This window comes from Aegilops tauschii, chromosome 3 (genome assembly GCF_002575655.3).
Source record: "Aegilops tauschii subsp. strangulata cultivar AL8/78 chromosome 3, Aet v6.0, whole genome shotgun sequence".
NCBI lineage: Eukaryota > Viridiplantae > Streptophyta > Magnoliopsida > Poales > Poaceae > Aegilops > Aegilops tauschii.
This window is the reverse complement of record NC_053037.3, coordinates 581,555,878-581,577,389: the sequence shown is the minus strand read 5'-3', so window position 1 is coordinate 581,577,389 and position 21,512 is coordinate 581,555,878. Positions and strand designations below refer to the sequence as shown.

Genomic DNA, 21,512 nt, shown 5'->3' with positions numbered 1-21,512 from the left:
AGTATTTTTTCTTATGGCTTCCCCCTTTGAGGGGTCTGACCATATCAAGCCCCCAGACCGCAAAGGGCCAAGTAATGGGGATTGTTTGGAGAGCGGTAGGCGGCATATGGCTTTGGTTTGCAAAAGCTGGCAACCGACGCAACATTGAACGAGGTCCTGTGCATCTGCTCGGGCCGTTGGCCAGTAGAAACATGTACGGAAGGCCTTGCTTACAAGGGCCCGAGCTGCGGCGTGGTGGCCGCCAAGTCCAGCATGAATTTCTGCCAAAAGTTGCCGCCCCTCCTCTTCGGAGATGCACCTTTGAAGGACTCCGATAGCGCTTTTCTTATAAAGCTCTCCCTCGTGGACCTTGTAGGCTTTAGACTGCCGCACAATGCAGCGCGCCTCATTTGGGTCCTCGGGTAGTTCCTGCCTAGTTAGGTACGCCATGAATGGTTCTGTCCACGGGGCGATGACAACCATTTTTACGTGGGCAGAAGGTGTTATTTCGGTGGCAGAGCCTCCGATTATGTCAGGGTGTTCGGTATCTATTGTTGTGGCCGGGTCCGGACTATTGTTACCGGTCTCCCCTTCCCATATGACGGATGGCTTAATTAGCCTTTCCAAGAAGATATTAGGTGGGACGGGGTCGCGCTTAGCGCCGATGCGGGCGAGGATATCCGCCGCCTGATTGTTTTCCAGGGCCACATGGTGGAATTCAAGCCCCTCGAACCGAGCTGACATTTTGAGGACGGCGTTGCGATAAGCCGCCATTTTTGGATCCTTGGCGTCGAAGTCTCCATTTATTTGAGATATTGCGAGGTTCGAGTCCCCACGCACCTCCAGGCATTGAATGCCCATGGAGACTGCCATCCGGAGACCATGTAACAGGGCCTCATATTCTGCTGCGTTGTTGGAGTCTGTATATAGTATTTGCAGTACGTATTGGACTGTATCTCCGGTGGGGGATGTCAGGACGACACCAGCGCCTAGACCCGCCAGCATTTTAGAGCCGTCAAAGTGCATAATCCAATTGGAGTACGCGCCGTACTCTTTAGGGAGTTCGGCTTCTGTCCATTCGGCGATGAAATCAGCCAGTACTTGTGACTTAATGGCTCGCCGTGGTTTATATGTTATGTCGAACGGGAGGAGCTCAATAGCCCATTTAGCAATCGGGCCCGTGGCCTCGCGGTTGTTTATTATGTCGTTGAGTGGTACTTCAGAGGCCACCGTGATTGAACACTCTTGAAAGTAGTGTCGTAGTTTCCGGGATGCCATGAAGAGCGTGTATGCTATCTTTTGATAATGTGGGTACCGTGATTTGCATGGAGTGAGGACAGTGGATACATAGTATACCGGCTTTTGAAGCAGGAACTTATGTCCGTCCATCTCTTGTTCGACGACGAGCACTGCGCTTACAACTTGGTGTGTTGCCGCTATATATAGCAGCATTGGTTCATCGACGTTAGGTGCCGCCAAGATTGGGTTTGTGGCCAAGACGGCTTTTATTTCTTCTAATCCGGCCATGGTCGCATCCGTCCACTCGAAGTGTTCGGTGCGTCGAAGAAGGCGATAAAGAGGCAGTGCCGTTTCTCCTAATCGGGAGATGAAGTGGCTTAAGGCAGCCACGCATCCAGGTAGTTTCTGGATTTGCTTGAGGTCTGTTGGGATGGCCAACTGTGACAGAGCTCGGATTTTAGCCGAATTTACTTCGATTCCTCTGTTGGAGACGATGAAGCCTAAGAGCTTTCCAGCAGGCACGCCGAAGACGCATTTTTTCGGATTGAGCTTAATGTCGTATGTTCGGAGATTGTCGAACGTGAGCCTCAAGTCGTCTATTAAGGATTCGACGTGTCTGGTTTTAATGACCACATCGTCTACATATGCCTCCACTGTTTTGCCAATCTGTGTCTCCAAGCATGTCTGAATCATGCGTTGATAGGTTGCGCCGGCGTTTTTGAGCCCGAAAGGCATGGTGTTAAAACAGAAGGGGTCGTATGGAGTGATAAATGTTGTTGCGGCTTGATCGGACTCCACCATCTTAATTTGATGGTATCCGGAGTATGCGTCGAGGAAACACAATGAGTCGTGTCCTGTGGTAGCGTCGATAATTTGATCGATGCGAGGGAGGGGGAAGGGATCCTTTGGGCAAGCCTTATTAAGGTCCTTGAAGTCGATGCATAGGCGCCATGATTTGTCCTTCTTTGGTACCATCACCAGGTTTGCTAGCCAGCCTGGATGTTTTATTTCTCGGATGAATCCGGCCTCCAGTAACTTGGCTAGCTCCTCTCCCATGGCTTGTCGCTTAGGCTCAGAGAAGCGCCGAAGAGTTTGCTTCACCGGCTTGAATCCCTTTAGGATGTTAAGGCTATGCTCGGCCAGCCTGTGTGGGATTCCTGGCATGTCTGAAGGATGCCAGGCGAAGATGTCCCAATTCTCGCGCAAGAACTCCCATAGTGCGGCGTCTACTGTGGGGTTTAACTGTGCCCCGATGGATGCTCTTTTGGAGGGTCCATTGGATGGACTTGGAATTTGACTATTTCATCCGCTGGTTTAAAAGAGGTGGACTTGGATCTTTTATCGAGTATCACGTCGTCCCTGTCCATTGTGGAGCGCAGTTAATTCCTCGGCGCGAGGGCTTCGGATAAAGCCTCGATGGCCAGTGCGGCTGTTTTATTTTTGGCGCGGAGTGCTATGTCCGGATCACTAGCTAGAGTGATGATTCCATTAGGCCCGGGCATTTTGAGCTTCATGTACCCGTAATGGGGTATAGCTTGGAAGATCGTGAATGCCTCCCGCCCTAGAAGGGCGTGGTATCCGCTATTGAACGGGGCCACATGGAATGTGATTTCTTCGGACCTATAATTCTCCGGCGTGCTGAAACCACATCTAGTGTGATTTTGCCAGCACATTGTGCCTCCCGACTAGGGATTATTCCTCTGAAGGTCGTGCTGCTTTGCTCAATGCGGCTTCTGTCTATTTCCATTTTTCGAAGAGTCTCCGTGTAAATGAGGTTTAATCCGCTGCCGCCGTCCATGAGCACTTTAGTAAGCCGGAAGCCGTCCACAATCGGACTAAGGACCAAGGCGGCTGGTGCTCAGGCTGTTCGGAATTTAGGTTCGTCACTGACATTGAAGGTAATAGCCGTATCGCTCCATGGATTTACTGCTGCTACATGGCAGACTTCGGCAAGGCTGCGGAGTGCTCGCTTAAGCCTATTATTTGAGGCGAAGGTCTCGAAGACTGTCAATACTATATTTTTGTTCTCCACAGGATGGTGCTCTGCGGTATTGTTGATGAGGATATCCTCACCGCTCTTGGCCACCTGCCGGAGTACCCAACATGCTCTAAGGCTGTGTGTTGGTATGGTATCCGATGTACTGTGAATTTTGCATGGCCCGTTGAGCCATCCCTCCAATACGGTTCCACGCCCTGTAGTGGTCTTTTGTTTCTTTGTAATTGGATTGGGTGACTTATGAGAGTACACTCTTTTAATTCGCACGGGGGGTGTAGTGAGAGCCGGAGATCCCAGAATTTTGTTTGGGTTTTCCAGGCGCTTTCCATCGCATAGTATTTCTGTACTATGGCCGCCAAGTCCGCGAAGTGTGCTATGCCACGGCGACTTATGGCGTTGAGGATTCCCTTGTCCGTGCAATTTTTGCAAAAGAATGAAATTGCGTCTTCCTCGCGACAGTCCTTGACCTTGCTTATTACAAGGAGGAATCTGGCCCAGTAGTGATGTACTGTCTCTTGGGGATCTTGTCTGTTGTGGGAAAGATCACTTATATCTGGGTGGGTGGGTAGATTTAGGTCCGAACCCTGACCCGATCTGAGACCCAGGAGCAGCGGAGTTTCCGGTCTTGAAAGTTCGGGCTCCGGTTTGCTGCCCAATAGGTCTGGCCCGCTGTCTGACTCTAGGTTCAAAGCTTGGGCCATGTCCTCCCGTAGACGGGTATCCGGCTTAGAGAGCTCGGGAATCCGGACATAGCTTGTCCTCAAGATAGAGGAAGAATCGCTGCGTTGCTCCGCCACCACCGCTATCTGATGGGTGACCGGCGGAGAGTTAATCTCCCTTTGGTCGGGTTTAAGCCCGATCCGATCATAGTCCGTAGCGACTCCCAAGGCAGCAATGCGATCCAAGAGCTCGTTCAAAGAAGAGAGCTCCATTGGATCCATCTGCTCGGCGAATTCCGAGCCGACATGGAGACTGTTTTTGATGACCCGATAAGTCGTCGTCGGCGCAGCGGCCGAACGGACGGTCATGACGAAGCCACCTAGTTGAAGAGTTTGGCTTACAGCCAGGGCTCCCCCAGAGGTGATGTTGTCCTTGACAACGAGACGAGTCATCCATCCTTATGATGACGGCACAATGGAACTCTCAATGAAAGCACCAATGTCGGTGTCAAAACCGGCGGATCTCGGGTAGGGGGTCCCGAACTGTGCGTCTAAGGCGGATGGTAATAGGAGGCGGGGGACACGATGTTTACCCAGGTTCGGGCCCTCTCGATGGAGGTAATACCCTACTTCCTGCTTGATTGATCTTGATGATATGAGTTTTACAAGAGTTGATCTACCACGAGATCGTAGAGGCTAAAACCTAGAAGCTAGCTATGGTATGATTGTTGTTGTCCTACGGACTAAACCCTCCGGTTTATATAGAAACCGGAGGGGGCTAGGGTTACACAGATTCGGTTACAAGGGAGGAGATCTACATATCCGTATTGCCAAGCTTGTCTTCCATGCCAAGGAGAGTCCCATCCGGACACGGGACGAAGTCTTCAATCTTGTATCTTCATAGTCCAACAGTCCGGCTAAAGTATATAGTCCGGCTATCCGAGGACCCCCTAATCCAGGACTCCCTCAGTGAGGTCGGCTCCTTTAAGACTTTCTGCTCCAAAACCTCGCCTATCTTTGGGTACAATGTCCCCTCATGCGCATAGAACCAAGCCGTCCCTCAGTGAGGTCGGCTCCTTTGTCTACATCCAGCATCTCTTGCTCAGCGAGATCCCACTTAGGGCGGGCCACCTCGTAGCCATCTGGCCCCAGCTTATGGTGCCACTGTTTTTTGCGGCATTAATCTTGTTTATTCTCGACCGGTCCTGAGCTACTTCCGATTCCTTGAATTTCACGAGAATGTCCCAGTGATCTCTTGCCTTCTCCAGTGTTCCCTTGAATTCTGGAGTCTTCTTTCCTGCATTGATGTACGCGGCCCATATACTTTTCTTGTGGTTGTTGAATGCTATCGCCGTCTTCCTAAGAGCAGCTTTCTTGACTTTCTCCAAATGCCAAAACACATAAGCACCCTAACTATTACAAAGACTCCCTACGGTTTGTCCAAAGTGGGACATTCCAGATATATAAGTTCGGAAACTCACTACAGAACAAAGTGATGACAGTGAAGCCGGTCACATCCCAGAGTGGGATCTTTCTGTGTAAAACTTTTTCTTCGCGTGTGTCCCTTTGCGCCGTAACCATGGACAATCTTCATCATTTAACTGGATGCTCGGGTCAATATTCACTGTGAAGGGGGCAATTTCATGAAACATTTCATAATCTTCTGACATGTCTGTCTTGTCATCCACTCCCACGATGTTTCTTTTCCCTGAAAGAACTATGTGGCGCTTTGGCTCATCGTATGATGTATTCGCTTCCTTATCTTTTCTTTTTCTCGGCTTGGTACACATGTCCTTCACATAGAAAACCTGCGCCACATCATTGGCTAGGACGAATGGTTCGTCTGCGTACGCAAGATTGTTGAGATCCACTGTTATCATTCCGTACTGCGGGTCTTCCGTTACCCTGCCTCATGTCAGATTGACCCATTTGCACCGAAACAAAGGGACCTTCAAACCACGTCCATGATCAAGTTCCCATATCTCCTCTATGTAACCATAATATGTGTCTGTTCCCCTCTTGGTTGCTGCATCAAAGCGGACACCACTGTTTTGGTTGGTGCTCTTTTTATCTTGGGCGATCATGTAAAATGTATTCCCATTTATCTCGTACCCTTTGAAAGTCATTATATTTGAAGATGGTAACTGGGACAGCAAGCATAGGTCATCTTCAACAGTGTCGTCATGCATGGCACGTGTCTGCAACCAACCGGCGAAAGTCCCCGTTTGTTCACGTGTAATCCAGTCGTCAGACTGCTCCGGGTGTTTGGAGCGTAGAATATTCTTGTGTTCCTCGATATACAAAGCCACCAAGGCGGAATTTTGTAGAACTGTGTAGTGTGCTTGAGTGAGAGAATGCCCGTCCATACATATTATTGCTCTCGGTCCTAGCGTGCAATTTCCACCTAGTCTGCTCTTATGCCGCGATTCAGGAACACCAATCGGCTTAAGGTCAGAAATAAAGTCAACACAAAATTAAATGACCTCCTCATTTCATGGCCCTTGGAGATGCTTCCTTCTGGCCTAGCATGGTTATGAACATATTTCTTTAAGACTCCCATGAACCTCTCAAAGAGGAACATATTGTGTAGAAATACATGACCCAGAATGGCAATCTCTTCGCATAGGTGAACTAGGACGTGTGTCATGATATTGAAGAAGGATGGTGGGAACACCAACTCGAAACTGACAAGACATTGCAACCAATCATTCTCTATCCTTGGTATGATTTATGGATCGATTACCTTCTGAGAGATTGCATTGAGGAATGCACATAGCTTCACAATGGCTAATCAAACGTTTTCCAATAGAAGCCCCCTCAATGCAACCGGAAGCAGTTGCGTCATAATCACGTGGCAGTCATGAGACTTTAGGTTCTGGAACTTTTTCCCTGCCATATTTATTATTCCCTTTATATTCGACGAGAAGCCAGACGGGACCTTCATACTGAGCAGGCATTGAAAGAAGATTTCCTTCTCTTCTTAGGTAAGAGCATAGCTGGCATGACCCTGATGTATGTCGTCTTTTCCGTGCATACGTTGTTGGTCCTCCCGTGCATCCGGTGTATCTTTTGTCTCCCATACACGCCCAAGAAGCCAAGCAGGGTCACGCAAAGATTCTTCGTCACGTGCATCACATCGATTGTAGAGCGGACCTCTAGGTCTTTCCAATATGGTAGGTCCCAAAATATAGATTTCTTCTTCCACATGGGTGCGCGTCTGTCAGTGTCATTCGGAACAGATTGTCCGCCAGGACCCTTTCCAAAGATTACCTTTAAACCCTTGACCATATCATGTACATCATCACTAGTACGGTGGCGAGGCTTCGTCCGGTGACTTGCCTCACCTTTGAAATTCTTGCCTTTCTTTCTTACGGGATGCCTACTCGGAAGAAATCGACGATGTCCCAGGTACACATTCTTCTTACAATTATCCAAATATATACTGTCGGTATCATCCAAACAGTGTGTGCATGCACGGTATCCCTTGTTTGTCTGTCCTGAAAGGTTACTGAGAGCAGGCCATTCATTGATGGTCACAAATAGCAATGCATGTAGGTCAAATTCTTCCTGATTGTCCTCATCCCACACATGTACACCTTTTTCATTCCACAGCTATAAGAGTTCTTCAACTAATGGCCTTAGGTACACATCAAAGTTGTTGCCGGGTTGCTTAGGGCCTTGGATGAGCGCTGGCATCATAATGTACTTCCGCTTCATGCACCAAGGAGGAAGGTTATACATACATAGAGTCACAGGCCAGGTGCTATGATTGCTGCTCTGCTGCCCGAAAGAATTAATGCCATCTGTGCTTAGACAAAACCATACGTTCCTTGCGTCATCTGTAAAGTCCCTCCACTTCCTCTCAAATTTTCTCCACTGCGACCCGTCAGCGGGTACTCTCAACTTCCCATCTTTCTTACGGTCTTCTCTGTGCCGTCGCATCAACTTGGCATGCTCTTTTTTTGGAACATACGTTTCAACCATGGTATGATAGGAGCATACCACATCACCTTGGCAGGAATCTTCTTCCTGGGGCGCTTGCCTCGACATCACCAGGGTCATCGCAGCTGATCTTATCGCGCAATGCACCGCATACCGGGCATGCATTCAAATCCTCATACTCACCGCGGTAGAGGATGCAGTCATTAGGGCATGCATGTATCTTCTGCACCTCTAATCCTAGAGGGCAGACAGCCTTTTTTGCTTCGTACGTACTCTCGGGCAATTCGTTGTCCTTTGGAAGCATCTTCTTTAACATTATCAGCAACTTTCCAAATCCCTTGTCAGATACACCATTCTCTGCCTTCCATTGCAGCAATTCCAATGTGGTGCCCAGCTTTTTCTTGTCAGCTTCGCAATTTGGGTACAACGATTTCTTGTGATCCTCTAACATGCGCTGCAACTTCAGCCTCTCCTTTTCATTTGCACACTTTCTCTTTGCATCGACAATCGCACGACCAAGATCATCAGCAGGCACATCTGATGCCTCTTCTTCAGCTTCTTCCCGCATTGTCGGCTCAGCTTCATCCCCCATTGTTGTACCATCGTATTCAGGGAACCCATGTCCAGGATTGATGTCGTCGTCCTCTTCTCCTTCATTCTCTTCCATGAGGACCCCTATTTCTCCGTGCTTGGTCAAAACATTATAGTGGGGCATGAAACCTGACTCACACAGGTGGACGTGAATGGTTCTTGACTTAGAGTAATTCTGATCATTCTTTCAAACAGCGCATGGACAACACATAATACCATCCGCCCACTTGTTTGCCTCAGCCACAAGCAGAAAAGTATGCACGCCATTAACAAACTGGGGAGAGCATCGGTCATTGTACATCCATTGGCGGCTCATCTTCATTACACAACACCGAAAAGACCAAATTAATACAAGTTCGTACATAAAGTTCATACACACTTATTGTCATAAAACAACATACAAACTCTCTAGCTAAAACATTTAAATGCAACAACAAATGCAATCAAGATCGCAACTAAGGTAACAATTGGTCCAACAGCATAATGATACAAGGTCTCACTATCAATGGCATATTTTCTAATCTTCAAGCGCATTTTCTCCATCTTGATCTTGTGATCATCGACGACGTCGGCAACATACAACTCCACATCTTCTCTTCATCAATTCTTTTCAATTTTTCTTTCAAATATATTTTCTTTTTCAACTAAATTTAACCTCTCGACAAGAGGGTCGGTTGGAATTTCTGGTTCACATACCTCCTAGATAAAAATATCTATGTCAACTTGATGGGCATAATTTGTCATAAACACGAAATGGAACAAATAGTTATAAAAGAGAATATATCACATCTGAATCATAAACTGGACGAGGGCCGACGGGGAGGGATATCAAAACCATGCCACTATGTATAACAAACAACGTACGGGTAAGAAAATTATACAAGTAACTATATATCTAAATCACACAAACGTGATTTTTTATATAAAAAAGATAAGAACAAGAGGCTCACCAAGGTGGTGTGATACGTCTCCAACGTATCTATAATTTTTTATTGTTCCATGCTATTATATTATCAGTCGTCGATGTTTTATATGCATTTATATGCTATTCTATATGATTTTTGGGACTAACCTATTAACCTAGAGCCCAGTGCCAGTTTTCTATTTTCCCCTTGTTTTTGAGTATCGCAGAAAAGGAAAACCAAACGGAGTCCAATTGACCTGAAATTTCACGGAGATTATTTTTGGACCAGAAGAACCCCATGGAGCATCGGAGATGGGCCAAAAGAGTCCCGAGGCACCCACGAGGGTGGAGGCACGCCCTACCCCCCTGGGCGCACCCCCCTACCTGGTGGCAGCCTCGGAGACCCCCCTGACTTGTTCCCAATGCCAAAACCTCTTATATATACAGAAACCCCCAGAACATAACCTACATCGGAAGTTCCGCCGCCACAAGCCTCTGTAGCCACCAAAAACCAATCGGGACCCTATTCTGGCACCCTGCCGGGGGGGGATCCCTCACCGGTGGCCTTCTTCATCATCCCGGCGCTCTCCGCGATGAGGAGGGAGTAGTTCACCCTCGGGGCTGAGGGTATGTACCAGTAGCTATGTGTTTGATCTCTCTCTCTCTCTCGTGTTCTTGATTTGGCACGATCTTGATGTATCACGAGCTTTGCTATTATAGTTGGATCTTATGATGTTTCTCCCCCTCTACTCTCTTGTAATGGATTGAGTTTTCCCTTTGAAGTTATCTTATCGGATTGAGTCTTTAAGGATTTGAGAACATTTGATGTATGTCTTGCATGTGCTTATCTGTGGTGAGAATGGGATATTCACGTGATCTACTTGATGTATGTTTTGGTGATCAACTTGCGGGTTCCGTAACATTGTGAACTTATGCATAGGGGTTGGCACACGTTTTCGTCTTGACTCTCCGGTAGAAACTTTGGGGCGCTCTTTGAAGTTCTTTGTGTTGGTTGAATAGATGAATCTGAGATTGTGTGATGCATATCATATAATCATACCCATGGATACTTGAGGTGACATTGGAGTATATAGGTGACATTAGGGTTTTGGTTGATTTGTGTCTTAAGTTGTTATTCTAGTACGAACTCTATGATAGATCGAACGGAAAGAATAGCTTCGTGTTATTTTACTACGGACTCTTGAATAGATCGATCTGAAAGAATAACTTTGAGGTGGTTTCGTACCCTACAATAATCTCTTCGTTTGTTCTCCGCTAATAGTGACTTTGGAGTGACTCTTTGTTGCATGTTGAGGGATAGTTATATGATCCAATTATGTTATTATTGTTGAGAGAACTTGCACTAGTGAAAGTATGAACCCTGGGCCTTGTTTCCTAGCATTGCAATACCGTTTATGCTCACTTTTATCAATAGTTACCTTGCTGTTTTTATATTTTCATATTACAAATACTCATATCTATCATCCATATTGCACTTGTATCACCATCTCTTCGCCGAACTAGTGCACCTATACAATTTACCATTGTATTGGGTGTGTTGGGGACACAAGAGACTCTTTGTTATTTGGTTGCAGGGTTGTTTGAGAGAGACCATCTTCATCCTACGCCTCCCATCGATTGATAAACCTTAGGTCATCCACTTGAGGGAAATTTGCTACTGTCCTACAAACCTCTGCACTTGGAGGCCGAACAACGTCTACAAGAAGAAGGTTGTGTAGTAGACATCAAGCAGTTTCTAGCGCCGTTGCCGGGGAGGTGAGTGCTTGAAGGTATATCTTTAGATCTTGCAATTGAATCTTTTAGTTTCTTGTTTTGTCACTAGTTTAGTTTATAAAAGAAAACTACAAAAAATGGAATTGAGGTTGCCTCATATGCTTCATCTTTTTAATGTCTTCCGTGAAAATAAGGATTCCGATAATTGTGCTCAATTGCTAGAGGAAGAATGCATTAGAATGTTTGGCACTAAATCTTTGAATAATGAGCATGATTGCAATGTTGTTAGTACTAATTCCTTGAATATCCATGATGCTAATGATATGCAAAGCCACAAGTTTGGGGATGCTATGTTTGACGAAGATGATATTTTTTGTCCCCCAAGTTTTGATGAGCAAATTTATTATGATGATAGCATGCCTCCTATTTATGATGATTATATTGATGAAAGTGGGTTTGGTAGAGTCTCAACTCTAGGAAGTAATGATCCCACTATTTTGGAGGGCGTTGAATCTTATTGTGATAATTACAAAAGGGGATTTGGAGAGGTCATGACTTTATTTAGTGATGAATCCACTATTTCGGAAGAGGTTCCAATTGATTATGAGAATAAAGTTGCTATATATGATGATTATTGTGTTGACTTGTACGCTATTAAGAATAATGATAACCATGAAACTTGTCATCATGATTTTAGTTTTCAATTCGATTATGCCTCACATGATAATTATTATGTTGAGTTTGCTCCCACTATTATTCATGAGAAGAAATTTGCTTATGTGGAGAGTAATAAAAATTCTATGCTTGTAGATCATGAAAAGAATGCTTTATGTGATGGTTATATTGTTGAATTTATTCATGATGCTACTGAAAATTATTATGAGGGAGGAACATATGCTTGTAGGAATTGCAATAATATCAACTTTCCTCTCTATGTGCTTCAAGTTTTGAAGTTATGCTTGTTTTGCCTTCCTATGCTAGTTGATTATTGTTCCCATAAGTTGTTTGCTCACAAAATACCTATGCATAGGAAGTTGGTTAGACTTAAATGTGCTAGTCATATTCTTCATGATGCTCCTGTTATGTTTCAATTCTTATCTTTTATGTGAGCATCATTGAAATCATCATGCCTAGCTAGGGGCGTTAAACGTAAGCGCTTGTTGGGAGGCAACCCAATTTTATTTTTGTTCTTTGCTTTTGCTCCTGTTTAGTAATAAATAATTCATCTAGCATCTGTTTAGATGTGTTTTTATTGTTTTAATTAGTGTTTGTGCCAAGTAGAACCTTTGGGAAGACTTGGGTGAAGTCTATGCGATCTTGCTGTAAAAAACAGAAACTTTTGCGCTCACGAGATTAGCTGCCAATTTTTACTGGAGAGTGCTTCTGGTTTATTCTTTTTGAATATGATTAATAGACAAATTCCTCACGTCCACCAATTTATTTCAGAATTTTTGGAGTTCCAGAAGTATTCGAATGATACAGATTACTACACAGTGTTCTGTTTTTGACAGATTCTGTTTTCTATGTGTTGTTTGCTTATTTTGATGAATCTATGAGTAGTATCGGAGGGTATGAACCATAGAGAAGTTGGAATACAGTAGATATTACACCAATATGAATTTAGAATTAGTTCACAACAGTACCTAAGTGGTGATTTATTTTCTTATACTAACGGAGCTTACGAGTTTTCTGTCAAGTTTTGTGTTGTGAAGTTTTCAAGTTTTGGGTAAAGATTCGATGGACTATGGACTAAGGAGTGGCAAGAGCCTAATCTTGGGGATGCCCAAGGCACCCCAAGGTAATATTCAAGGACAAGCAAGATCCTAAGCTTGGGGATGCCCCGGAAGGCATCCCCTCTTTCGTCTTTGTTCATCGGTAACTTTACTTGGAGCTATATTTTATTCACCACATGATATGTGTTTTGCTTGGAGCGTCATTTTATTTTCTTTCATTTTGCTTGCTGTTTGAACAATATCCCAAGATTTTAAATTCTTAAATGTTAGAGAGTCTTCACATAGTTACATAATTATTCGACTACTCATTGATCTTCACTTATACCTTTCGGAGTAGTTTGTCATTTGCTCTAGTGCTTCACTTATATCTTTTTAGAGCTCGATGGTGGTTTTATTTTTAAGAAATAGATGAACTCTCATGCTTCACTTATATTATTTTGAGATTCTTTAGAAAAGCATGGTAATTTGCTTTGGTTATGAATTTAGTCCTTATATGATAGGCATCCAAGATGGGTATAATAAAAACTTCCATATAGAGTGCATTGAATACTATGAGAAGTTTGATACTTGATGATTGTTTTGAGATATGAAGCTGGTAATATTAGAGTCGTGCTAGTTGAGTAATTATGGAATTGAGAAATACTTATGTTGAGTTTTGCAAGTCCCGTAGTATGCACGTATGGTAACCGTTGTGTGACAAATCTGAAGCATGAGATGTTCTTTGATTGCTTTCCTTATGAGTGGCGGTTGGGGACGAGCGATGGTCTTTTCCTACCAATCTATCCCCCTAGGAGCATGCGCCTAGTGCTTGGTTTCGATGACTTGTAGATTTTTGCAATAAGTATGTGAGTTCTTTATAACTAATGTTGAGTCCATGGATTATACGCACTCTCACCTTTCCATCATTGCTAGCCTCTTCGGTACCGTGCATTGCCCTTTCTCACCTCGAGAGTTGGTGCAAACTTCACCGGTGCATCCAAACCCCGTGATATGATACGCTCTATCACACATAAACCTCCTTATATCTTCCTCAAAACAGCCACCACACCTACCTATTATGGCATTTCCATAGCCATTCCCAGATATATTGCCATGCAACTTTCCACTGTTCCGTTTATTATGACACGCTTCATCATTGTCATATTGCCTTGCATGATCATGTAGTTGACATCGTGTTTGTGGCAAAGCCACCATGCAATAATTTTTCATACACATGTCACTCTTGATTCATTGCCCATCCCGGTACACCGCCGGAGGCACTCATATAGAGTCATATTTTGTTCTAGTATCGAGTTGTAATTCTTGAGTTGTAAGTAAATAAAAGTGTGGTGATCTTCATTATTGGAGCATTGTCCCATGTGAGGAAAGGATGATGGAGACTATGATTCCCCCACAAGTCGGGATGAGACTCCGGACGAAGAAAAAAAAGAAAAAAAAGAAAGGCCAAAAAAAGAGAAGGCCAAAAAAAGAGAAGGCCCAAAAAACAAAAAACAAAAAATGAGAGAAAAAGAGAGGGGGGGCAATGCTACTATCCTTTTACCACACTTTTTCTTCAAAGTAGCACCATGATCTTCATGATAGAGAGTCTCCTATGTTGTCACTTTCATATATTAGTGGGAATTTTCATTATAGAACTTGGCTTGTATATTCCAACAATGGGCTTCCTCAAAATGCCCTAGGTCTTCGTGAGCAAGCAAGTTGGATGCACACCCACTTAGTTTCTTTTGTTGAGATTTCATACATTTATAGCTTTAGTGCATCTGTTGCATGGCAATCCCTACTCCTCGCATTGGCATCAATTGATGGGCATCTCCATAGCCAGTTGATTAGCCGCGTCAATGTGAGACTTTCTCCTTTTTTGTCTTCTCCACACAACCTCCATCATTATATTCTATTCCACCAATAGTGCAATGTCCATGGCTCACGCTCATGTATTGCGTGAAAGTTGAAAAAAGTTTGAGAATACTAAAGTATGAAACAATTGCTTGGCTTGTCATCGGGGTTGTGCATGATGAGAGCATTTTGTGTGACGAAGATGGAGCATGGGCAAACTATATGATTTTGTAGGGATGAGCTTTCTTTGGCTATGTTATTTTGAGAAGACATAATTGCTTAGTTAGTATGCTTGAAGTATTATTATTTTTATGTCAATATTAAAACTTTTGTCTTGAATCTTTCGGATCTGAACATTCATGCCACAATAAAGAAAATTACATTGAAAATAATGTTAGGTAGCATTCCACATCAAAAATTCTGTTTTTATCATTTACCTACTCGAGGACGAGCAGGAATTAAGCTTGGGAATGCTGATACGTCTCCAACGTGTCTATAATTTTTTATTGTTCCATGCTATTATATTATCAATCGCGGATGTTTTATATGCATTTATATGCTATTTTATAAGATTTTTGGGACTAACCTATTAACCTAGAACCCAGTGCCAGTTTCTGTTTTTTCCTTGTTTTTGAGTATCGCAGAAAAGGAAAACCAAACGGAGTCCAATTGACCTGAAATTTCACGGAGATTATTTTTGGACCAGAAGAACCCCACGGAGCATCAGAGACGGGCGAGAAGAGTCCCGAGGCACCCACGAGGGTGGGCGGTGCGCCCTACCCCCTGGGCGCGCCCCCCTACCTCGTGGCCGCCTCGAAGACCCCCCCTGACTTGTTCCCAACGCCAAAACCTCTTATATATACAGAAACCCCCAGAACATAACCTAGATCGGAAGTTCCGCCGCCACAAGCCTCTGTAGCCACCAAAAACCAATCGGGACACTGTTCCGGCACACTGCCGGAGGGGGGGATCCCTCACTGGTGGCCATCTTCAACATCCTGGCACTCTACATGATGAGGAGGGAGTAGTTCACCCTCGGGGATGAGGGTATGTACGAGTAGCTATGTGTTTGATCTCTCTCTCTCTCTCGTGTTCTTGATTTGGCACGATCTTGATGTATCGCGAGCTTTGCTATTATAGTTGGATCTTATGATGTTTCGCCCCCTCTACTCTCTTGTAATGGATTGAGTTTTCCCTTTGATCTTATCGGACTGAGTCTTTAAGGATTTGAGAACACTTGATGTATGTCTTGCATGTGCTTATCTGTGGTGACAATGGGATATTCACGTGATCTACTTGATGTATGTTTTGGTGATCAACTTGCGGGTTTCGTAACATTGTGAACTTATGCATAGGGGTTGCCACACGTTTTGGTCTTGACTCTCCAGTAGAAACTTTGGGGCGCTCTTTGAAGTTCTTTGTGTTGGTTGAATAGATGAATCTGAGATTGTGTGATGCATATCGTATAATCATACCCATGGATACTTGAGGTGACATTGGAGTATCTAGGTGACATTAGGGTTTTGGTTGATTTGTGTCTTAAGGTGTTATTCTAGTACGAACTCTACGATAGATTGAACGGAAAGAATAGCTTCGTGTTATTTTACTACGGACTCTTGAATAGATCGATCTGAAAGAATAACTTTGAGGTGGTTTCGTACCCTACAATAATCTCTTCGTTTGTTCTCCGCTATTAGTGACTTTGGAGTGACTCTTTGTTGCATGTTGAGGGATAGTTATATGATCCAATTATGTTATTATTGTTGAGAGAACTTGCACTAGTGAAAGTATGAACCCTATGCCTTATTTCCTAGCATTGCAATACCGTTTACGCTCAGTTTTATCAATAGTTACCTTGTTGTTTTTATATTTTCAGATTATAAATACTCATATCTATCATCCATATTGCACTTGTATCACCATCTCTTCGCCAAACTAGTGCACCTATACAATTTACCATTGTATTGGGTGTGTTGGGGACACAAGAGACTCTTTGTTATTTGGTTGCAGGGTTGTTTGAGAGACCATCTTCATCCTACGCCTCCCACCGATTGATAAACCTTAGGTCATCCACTTGAGGGAAATTTGCTACTTTCCTACAAACCTCTGCACTTGGAGGCCCAACAACGTCTACAAGAAGAAGGTTGTGTAGTAAACATCATGGTGCCAGCAACGGGACGGTGCGGGCGATCGACGGTGGTCGTTAGGACGGGGACAGGAAGGCACTAAGTAAACCTCACCTACATATGCAAACTAAGTGTTAATTTGAGCTCAAATTGCATATAAATCAAATAAACTACCACATATAATTACTCCCAAACTAAAACCCACAAATCACTATACTTATGGAGCATTGCAAGAGGTAATCTAGCAATGAGAGATGAAAGGACAAAGTTGCTAACCTTTGTGATCACTTGGATGGATGGGGGCCTTCAAATCTTGACAAATTTTGGCAAAATTGAAGGATGAGCTCGAGCAAGGGGGAAGAACAGTGGAGAGTAAGGAATGAAAGCGGAAAACAGAGCGAAATGGTCTCGGGCTCGACGAAGGGTTTATATAGAGGCATCTTTAGTCCCGGTTGGTTATACAAACCGGGACTAAAGGTGCATCTCTAGTCCTAGTTCGTGGCACGAACCGGGACTAAAGGGGTAGGTGGGGCCCTAGCCTGACACCACCTTTTTAGTCCCGGTTCGTGGCATGAACCGGTACTAGAGGTTCAACACGAACCGGGACTAATGAGTGCCGCCCGACTAGCTGCTGGAACCGGCACTAATGGACATATTAGGGCCGGTCCGTAATTGAACCGGGACTAATGAGGTGAACATTAGGTTGTTTTTCTACTAGTGTAGGGTTCACACAAAGGTGAGTTATCTCTAAGGTAATCATGGTGTAGACGAACTCTAAGTCTTGGAGTACACGCCAAGTCTCTAGGTCTGCCCCCCTCTTGGTGTCATGTGCCTGATGAACGTGGCCCACTTGTAAATCATCATAGGGGTCCTCGGCCCGGCCCTCCTTGCCGGGAGATGACCCGATGAGTATCCCTTAGTCCAAGACACTATCAATAGCTCTGTGGGAAATATTGCATGTACACAGGTCGGTTATCTCCTTCAATATTTCACATCCCATCTGTGTCACCTCAGATGGCAACTCGACCGATGGAGCTCGGCTGCAAGAATACGTTGATGCGGGGATCAAGGCGCACGTCCCTCTTGATGGGGCGTGATCTTGGTCGGTCCCATACCCCATGTATGCACATCATGGTGACCACCAGTTCAAGGATGCCACGTGGCCAGGTGGGCCCGTGGATAAGACTGGTCTGCGTTGTCAGAACTATAGCGGATAATTATCACATCGGGAGTGCAGAAGTACTTCGGGCCCATGGGCCTGCTGTGCGGGAGACATTTTGACGTGCATCTCAGCTCAAATTCATTCAACATTTGTCAGAGACCGATGTGGTGTTGGTAACCTCAGAGGTAGTTCAACGTCAAGACTTAACTAAAAAGGGATGCTTTCGTTGAACCAGTTGCAAAACCGACGACTGAAGATGATGTGCAGCTCGGATGAGCATAGGTGTGTCTAGTCTTGAAGACCGGTTCAGGGGCCTCTCACCATGTCGACTCCTGCCGGCCTGGTGGCCTGGGCTGAGGACCCCTTGTCGGTTCCAACATGGGCCACATCAAGAGGCCCATGGCGCATAATTAGAATGTTTCAGAAGACTTCATGTATACTCTAAGACGCTGGATTTGTGGAGGATTCTATCTCCTCATACGTAGCGTATTAGGTTCCACATACCCTAGGACCCCCGGTACATATATAAACAATGGCCTAGCTTGTAGACGACACATTACAATCTCTTAGTAGATACTTGTACTCTGTACTTACTCCAACACAATAAACACAAGCAAGACGTAGGGTGTCATCTCCTCGGAGAGCCTGAATCTGGGAAATGTCTATGTGTCTCTATTACTCTCGTTTCAAGGCATCTATCTTAGGACCCCCTAAATCCAGATATGCCAGTTTTGGTTTCATCACCCTACCCCTACGACCTTCGAGATACTGCACAACATCTTGAAATTGACGAAGTCTCTACATCCTTATAACAACATCTTCAGTTTGAACCACCCATTTATTCTTTCTTTTATCAATGACATGTATTGCTCCCATCCATTTTCTAGAATATCAAAAGATATTACAAGACTTTCTCGGTCGTCAGCAATGCCACTTTCAGCTCGAAACAACTTCTTCATGAGCGAGTGCTACTGCATGCAATGCCCACACGGATGTCGCTGCCCCACCATCTTGTGCTATGTGGGAAAGTGGTGGATGGTTGCATGCATGTGGGGAACGGTGTTTTCCCTCTAATAACCCCCCCCCCCCCCCCCCCCCAAATTCAACCATTGGGCCCAGTATTTTCTCTCTAATATAAACATGCCCCCTGAATTCAACCGCGAGGCCCGATAGTTTTGGTCCAGATTAGAAAAGGAATAAATGCCAAAGAAGAAAAGGTACTCCTGTCGAAAATCGACCGTTGGCGCGCACGAGATAGCCTCGCCCCATGGTTTTATTAGAGAGAGAATATCGGGCCCAGCATGGGGAGAAATGCTACGAAGGAAAGATGAACGGTCACGTACAATTTTTTTTGTTCAGATTAGAAAAAGTATAAATGCCAAAGAAGGAAAGGAGCTCCTATCGAAAATCGACCGTTGGCGCGCGCGAGATAGCCTCACCCCTTTGAGCTTCCTTGTATTCTCCTAAGCGAAACATATCATTGTTCCATACACAAACCAACAAACTTAAGATGACAAGCCCCAAGATGCCGCTGATCAATTCTATCTCATCAGAACATGAGGTTTCTTTTTTTCCGTTTGAGAACTGAGAATATGAGTAATTAAAAGGACTTTTTTTTTTTTGGAGTACAAAAGGATGCGAGTGATGTGTTTCTGGGCCCAGTGCGTTTCAGAGCCCAGACCAGACATTTTCCATTTCCGAAATTTGTTTCCTCTCTGAAACCCTACCCCGAAACACACGCCTACCTTCCCTCCCCTCCGCCGCCACCACACCACCACAACTCAACCCAGCCGGCGACCATGGCGAAGGAGGCCGCCGCAGCAGCAACCATGGCGGAGGCCCCGGCGGCAGCAGCGACGACCCTCCTCCCCGGCCTCCCAGATGAGATCCTGGTATGGGAGATCCTCGTCCGCCTCGACCCCAAATCCATCCTCCGCAGCCGCGCCGTCCGCCGCGACTGGCGCTGCGCCACCACCAACCGCCGATTCCTCCTGGCCCACCATGCCCGCGAGCGTGCCCTCCCCATCGTCTCCAGCGACGGTGACCGTAACATCCTCACCTTCGACCATCCGTGATAGCTTGCATTGGCACCCAGTGTGTTATACCCCTGTGGATGGGGAGAGTGCATTTTTTCAGCTTGAAAGCAAACTAGTAATTGTGTTCGACACAATAGCTGAGTCGTTTCGGCAGATCCGTGCTCCCCTTGCTCCTCCCACCAACTACTCATGCATCTTTGAGATGGATGACATGCTTGGTATCTATAGCTGTGACAAGGCCAAGAAAATTGTTGATATATGGGTGCTGCACAACTATGAAAGTGAGGTTTGGGACTTAAAGTACCAGGTTGATTTGACAATAGCAGAAATCTGGGGGAAGTTTGAAGGCCTTAATGGTGATACCTATTGGCATGTGACCGTTGTTTCAGGTGATGGTGACGTGCTCTTGCTGGTCAGGTTTGGTCAATCGCAGAACTGGCTGTTTTATGTTGACACTGATGGAAAACTGGTTGCTAGCTTCCAAGACTTATATGTTGGTGAAGCTTGGTTCAAACAAACTCTTGTTCGGCATGATTTCTTCACGACACTAGGAGGCCATGCCGTGGATGCTTCACCTTTCGTCTGACGGATGTTGGGTGAGATTCTTAATATCCTGATGAGCTGCAATGTCTAGGAATTCGATCAAGTATGAGCCTGCTGATGTCTTCCTTTTGTGTTGTTGTATAAGATGTTATGATCAGAAGTGACTGTTATGTGGTTGCATGAAATGCTTGTTTCGATACCCTTTTGGGATGAAGTCACAACTGTTTATGTTGATGTTAAAATTACCATGACATTTGGATCTGCTTTTGAAGTATTTTCAACTATTTTGTCGCATGTCTCTATTTTCTAGTGGTCTTCTCAGTACTCAATTTTTTGCTATCTATATATTCCTCATATATATCCCTATCTCTTGAACTGAAGAATTGATTTTACCACTTTATCCACTGGCCTTCTTAATAGTCAGTTTTTTAGTTGTTTCCTGTTTCGACCCTTTGTTGTAGCTGGCAACAAAAAGAGGCAGATTCTCCTCCTTCCTGATTTGCAGGTTGCACCAGACTTCTGGAAGACCTTGGAGCACTACTGGTTAAATTAAATGCTTTCGTATTGCATCATAATAGTCAAGTTTTCAATGAAGTGTTCTGTTATAATTATGTTTTCTTCGAAACGGTCAGGTAGGTGAAAATTTTGTTGAACGGACAGGAAAGAGCCGACATATGCGCGTCCTTAGTGAGAATCTGAGACATTCGCTCGACACAGGAGTCGAACTCTGGTTGCCGGGCGCACACTGTGACCCTAGCCATTGGGCTACTGCCCCGTTTTGAAAATAATTATGTTTTCTTCATACATCTGGTGCATCTGGTTAGTGTTCTGTATAATTAGGATTTCCATTAGCAAAACTGTTCCTGTTTTGACTGTGGTCCTTTGTTTTGTTAATTTCCTATACCTTGACTTGTTCCGAGCAAGCAAGAAACAGGTTGACTCTAGGTGAGATCACCTATGGCGGAAGTGGAACTACTGTTTGTTGTCTTAATTAGGGCAATAATATCAATAACCTAATGCTTTATCAATTTCACT

General features: G+C 44.8%; 1 long non-coding RNA gene across 1 annotated transcript; it reads left to right on the top strand.

Moving 5' to 3' along the window:
• The first annotated feature begins 19,469 nt into the window (after nucleotides 1–19,469).
• Nucleotides 19,470–20,764, top strand: LOC141042527 (uncharacterized). Its single transcript, XR_012205678.1, has 2 exons — nucleotides 19,470–19,790; nucleotides 20,324–20,764. It is a non-coding gene; the product is annotated as an uncharacterized lncRNA (long non-coding RNA).
• Nucleotides 20,765–21,512: the final 748 nt, after the last annotated feature.